This window comes from Cupressus sempervirens, chromosome 2 (genome assembly GCF_028749045.1).
Source record: "Cupressus sempervirens isolate cs-2001-9-10 chromosome 2, ASM2874904v1, whole genome shotgun sequence".
In the NCBI taxonomy this organism is placed as follows: Eukaryota; Viridiplantae; Streptophyta; class Pinopsida; order Cupressales; family Cupressaceae; genus Cupressus; species Cupressus sempervirens.
Window position 1 is genome coordinate 483,877,090 of NC_143119.1, and position 6,244 is coordinate 483,883,333.

The following is a 6,244-nucleotide window of genomic DNA, read 5'->3' on the forward strand; positions in this document are numbered from 1 at the left end:
TGCCTGTGGTAAAATCATATCCCATCCTTTTGGTTTATCTCCAACCAAGCATCTTAGCAAGTTTTCCAAACTATAATTCATAGCTTTTGTCTATCCATCAATTTTTGGATGATGGGATGAACTGAACTTCAAATATGTCTTCAACTTCTTCCATAATGTATGCTAGAAATACCCAACAAATTTGGTATGTCGATTTGAAACTATACTCTTTGGAAGACCATGTAATCTCACCATTTCTCTGAAAAATAACTTGGCTACATGAACATCATCACTAGTCTTCTTGCAAGGAATAAAATGTGCCATCTTTGAAAACTTGTCAACCACCACAAAAATAGAATCATGCTTGTGTTGTGTCCTCAGTAATCTAGGAACAAAATTCATGTTGATATCCTCCCATGACTTCTCTAGTATAGGTAATGACTAATACAACCCTATATTCTACTTCACTCCTTTCACCGTCTGACATACTTGGCAAATTTGTACAAATTTCATCACATCTTGCTACAATTGTGGCTAGTAGTAATTTTTAGCAATCAAAGCTATAGTTTCATCTTTCTCAAAATGTCTAGCCAATCCTCCACTATGCTTCTCCTTGATGAGATTCTCTCTCATTGAACTTTTGGGAATGCACAAATGGCTTCCTTTGACCAACATATTATCCTAGAACATGAAATCAAACCACTTTGTCCTATCAAGTGTAATAAGTTCTGTAGAAGCCTTCCACACTTCACCAAAATTAGGATCATCTAGATACAATGTGTTGTGTTCCTTGAGGCCAACCACCTCTATTTTCATTTCTATCAGCAAAAGTTGTCTTCTACTAAGAGCATCTGCAACTTTGTTAGACTTCCCACTCCTGTGTTTCAAAACAATTGTATAACTCTGTAAAAACTCAACCCAGTTTAAATGCCTTTGGTTCAATTTTCCTTAACTATTCAAATATTGCAAAGCTTGATGATTAGTATACAAAACAAACTCCTTTAGAAGAAGATAGTGTCACCACTTCTTCAATGCTTAAACTATAGCATAAAATTCTTGATTATAAATAAAATAGTTTCTTTTTGCATCATTCAACTTCTCATTGAACTAAGCAACAGGTCTACCTTCCTGGCTCAAAAAAAATCCTATTATAGTACCACTAGCATCACAGTCTACTTGAAACACCTTGTTAAAATTAGGAAGTGCTAAAATAGGTTTCTCGGTAACTTTCTATTTCAACAAATTAAAACTCTTATTTGCTCCTACAGTCCACTTAAACTCTTTCCTATCCCCTTTCATTGTTTCAGTTAAGGGTCCACAAATACTGCTAAAACTTCTTATGAACTTTTTGTAAAATGTAACCATTCCATGAAAATATCTTACCTCTTTCACACTCCTTGGAGTAGATTATTCAAGGATAGCCTTCACTTTCTCTGGCTCTATTTTCAAACCTTATCTTGAGACTAGAAACCCTAGGTACACCAACTCTTTCTTTACAAAACTACACTTCTTTAGGTTTATCAATAACTTTACTTCCCTCAACTTATCAAACACCTTGTGAATATGAGTCAAATGATCCTTTAATGTCTTTCTAAAGATCAATATATCATCTAGGTAAACAATGACAAACTTACCTAGAAATTCCTTTAGTACCTCATTCATGAGTCTCATGAAAGTGCTTGGTGCATTGGCTAGCCCAAAAGGCATGACTAACCACTCATATAGTCCTTCCCTTGTCTTGAAAGTAGTCTTTCACTCATCACCTTCTCTAATACAAATTTGATGGTACCCACTCTTCAAATCTATTTTTGTGAAATACTTAGCTCCACTCAAACAATCTAGAATATCATCTATCCTTGGCAATGGAAATCTATACTTTATTGTGATCTTGTTGATAGCATGAGAATCTGTGCACATCCTCCATTCTCCATTCTTCTTTGGTGCTAATATTTCTGGTACAACACATGGACTTAGACTCTCTCGAATCAACCCCTTCTACAATAACTCATGAACTTCCATGTTCAACTCTTCACTTTCTACAAGTGTCATTCTATGTGCTACCTTGTTTGGAAAACTAGCTCCTAGAACCAAATCTATCTAGTGACTAATCTTCCTCACTGGAGGCAATCCTTTAGGTACACTATTTGGTACTATATCAAAAAAATCTCTCAACATATTTGCAACTTATACAGGTACCTCCTCTACTTCCTCTTTACTATCTTTAGAAATTATAGCAAAACACATATGCTCATGCTCTATACCTTTAAGAACATCTTTTCCATCAAGAAAACATATTTTGGCAGCACTACATACCTTTTTCTTCTTTATCTTTCAACGACTTCAACTTATGTTTCACTCCATCCCTAGTTAGAGTGTAGGTATTTTCTTGCCTACCATGTATAGTATGCCTAACAAACTGCCACAGCCTACCCAACAACATATGACATATGTCCATATGTATGATATCACATAGTGTCTCATCGTGGTAGCTTCCAATCTTGAACTTCACTGAGCACTCCTCATTGACCATGACCTTATGGTCATCTTGCACCCAAGAAATATGGTATGGATGCAGGTCTTTCTACCTTTTCAACTTCAAGTTGTTGACCATCATTTCTGACACTAGATTGTTAGTACTTCCACTATCAATGATCACATCACAACACTTATCTTCTCATTTGCACCTTGTGCAAAACAAGCTCCTTCTTTGTTCAGGTTCATTCTCAACACTTAGTAACTCTTTGGTTAACTAGGACTTCTCCTCTTTTAGCATCTTCAGAATGTGAGGATTTGGAATCTTCATTAACATGTGCAACTCTCACCTTACCTATTGTTCTTTTATCTATCCTTCCTTAGCATTGGGTACATTCAAATGCTCTATGCACTTCCTCTCCGTAGTGAAAACATTTTCCACAGAAGCCTCCTCTTCTAGATCCTTTTCCTCTACCTCTTCCTCTTTGATCTCTATTACTATGATCATGGAAATGATTAAAATTTTTTCCCCTCTAGTTTTGACTGCCACTTCCTGCCTCATCCTTATTCTTTTGATCATCATTATGACCACCATAAGATTGTCCACCAGATCTTCCACCACAACCTCTTTTGCTGTTCTTATTGTCAAACTTCTTGCTCAATTTCTCCTCAACTCTTACGGAAAACTAGTATGCCTCCTCAACACTACTCATTTAAACCAAACTTAGCTCATCCTGAATGCTTGGCCTTAACCCTTTAAGATAATGGGTGACTTTCTCCTTATCAGCTTCTACATCATTAGTTCTAATGAGAACTCGATAGAACTCTTTAGTAGACTCTTGAACAAATTTATCCACTTGCTTCAACCCTTGTATTTTCTTCAATACATCAAGCTCATAATCCATAGGACTAAATTGTCACTTTAGTTTACCCTTCATCTAATCCCATCTAGTGATTTTGTCCTTTTCCTTTCTATTTTGCTCCAACTAGACCTCCTGCCACCAAATCTTTGCATGTCCCTTTAATTTTTCCTTCACAAACTTGATCCTATCAGGATCATCAATATCTTCATACTCAAAGTACTCCTCTAGTTCATTCATCCAATTGATCGGTTCCTCTAGGTTAAGATTTCCTAAAAATGTAGGAACCTCAAACTTAGGTCTTTTTGTAATCTTGGAGATGGCCGTAAAAAGCCTCTCTTCCTTTGGATTTAGAACTGCCTCTACTTTGACATTTTCTTCTACTTCATTCTCATCCTTGCTTTCATCTCTTGTGGGAAGATTTGTTCTTCTATGCATTTGTTCTTCCAATGCTTGCATTTATCTTTGTAGGGCTCAAAAATCCTTAGGTGTAACACCTATAGGTCATCTGTCATGCTCTCTTTGTGGAGGCTTTTTTGTGCTTCTGCTAAATTGCCTCACAATCGATGATCTGTCTACATGCTTAACCCAAACCACGGTCCTAGTGCAAACTACCTCATAGTCAGTTATCTATCCACACACTCAAGAATTCTAGCTCTAATACCACTTGATGTAGAGAGAGTGCTCCTCTTAATAGCATAAAATCATAATAGAAACATAGAAACAATAGAAAATGAAAGAACAAGATATGGACTTCTTATTTGCACTGCAAATGCAAAAATACAGAATCAATAATTATAATATGCTAACCCACATGGGTGCCTTCAGTACAATAATTTGCAAGACAAGCTGCAGACTATCACCTAGAGCTATCCTAGACAATGTTTGAGCCTTTCATAAATAGAAAATTTTATGCTGCTCGAGAAGGTTCTAGATGCTCAAACTTAATACTTAGGCTGATAGACCCTAACAAAACATATAGAGTCAGCCAAATACATCTTTGACAATTATTTTAGAAGTTTTAGGTAGCCCAACTTAAGAAGGCCATAACTCATGAACCATTGCTCTGATTGGCTATTATAACCACTTTTTGGAAATTCTAGCTCCCTATCTATAGGCCCAAGAACCACACTCATGCCCCTCCATTGAGTTTTCAAATCTCATCTGGGCACTCTAAGGCCTCCAATGGTGAGCCTGAAGATGTTTTTACAAAATTTTCCATCAAAAATCCACAATAACTTCTCTGATACATAAACTAGATCAATGAAATTTTTATGGTAGGCTTATATCTTTAAAATGAACCTTCCTAAAGAAAATGAGAATATTTTGAGCTCATATGACAAACTTACTAAAATAGCAAGTTCCCATAAATAGTAACCACCATGTCTACTAGTCCTTATTAAAATAGAAAAGACTGAATTTATTTTTTTTTTGAGTGATGCAAGATTACCTTTGTACCTAGGATGCTCTTGCATTATTTTTGGATGTTTCATTTAACTAAGGGTTTTAGGGGGGAGCTTGCAAAAATGACCTCCTAGGAAAAAATAGACCTCACCATTGGATCTGGGTTGATATTTCCATAAATTTTGATAAATGATATGCCCTATTTTGGCCATGTGAAGAGAAAATGAAAAATCTTTTTAGTTTTGGCCTATGATGGTCATCATATTTAACCCCATTAGAATATTTGTTTAAAAAAAGTGAAAAAGTCGTAGTGAAAATGGTAAAAGGACTGGTTTGGTAAAACAACCATAACTTTCTCTCATGATATCATATTTTTAACTTCTTCTAGTCATTGGAAAGCTAATTTAGAGTAGTATAACTCGTAATAGGTTCAATTATATGATTTGAAGATTGTCTCAAGTTTGAAGAGCCTAAAACTCAAATGTTGTTTGTTTAAGTACAAATTAGGGCATAACTTGGGCATATAGAGTCAAATTTTGGACTTTGAGGAGTCGGTAAAAATCTGCTCTACACATTGGTTCAAATTTGGTACAGGTTTGGCATGATTTATTTGGTAATATATTGATCTAAATTGTTTATGATATATATTGACTATGGTAACATTGTGAGTTTATGACATTGTATAGTTTAGAGATTTGGATTTGATGTCATTATATACTCATGTTATATTTCAGATTGGTCTCATGATGATATAGTTATTAGTATTTGATTTGAATTTGTATGATGACTTGTTGGGTCTACAAGTTGTGCAATGTTGTAAGTGATGTATACTTACATGTTGTATTTAAGACTTGTATATGGGATGTCTTTGCCCATTGATCTTTCATTATTGATGCATATTCAAACTGGTGGCTTGAATTTGGGTTGTATATTCCCTTAGTCACGTGATTAGCTGATTTGTTTTCATCTAGAAGGGATGAGATGTTTTTACGAGGTATAATCATGGTGAAGGATTGTGGTTGACTATTTTATGTTGACAAGTTGGATAATTTGAGAGTTAGTTTCTTGGTTCATGGACATGATCATGTTCTCATAGATTTTGACATGCTATGATTTGATATATCGAAACATCCTTGATGTTCATTAGTTTGGACTCCTCATATGGTTATGGTGCTATATTATCTTCTTAGTTGAGGATCATGGCTATTTGGTATCTTTTGAGGAGCTCATGATGTGCACTTTGAGTTCTTTGATGGTTTGATGCCTTCATTGATTTTCATGGTTAGAGGATGTTATTTTCAATATGATGTCATGGATAGCTTGGATACAGAATTTAGTGGGAGCCTTTAATGGTGATGAGGTGGCAATGTAGGATTATTCCTAGTTTGGTTTGTATCTTCTTGGCTTGGTGATCTTGGTTTAACTTGGTACTAACACATTGGTTGTGTGAGTGTAGGCCTAGAGATTCTTCATATAGGAGATATATTTTATGATGCCATGGGTGACTCAGTACCACATTTGAGTGAGAC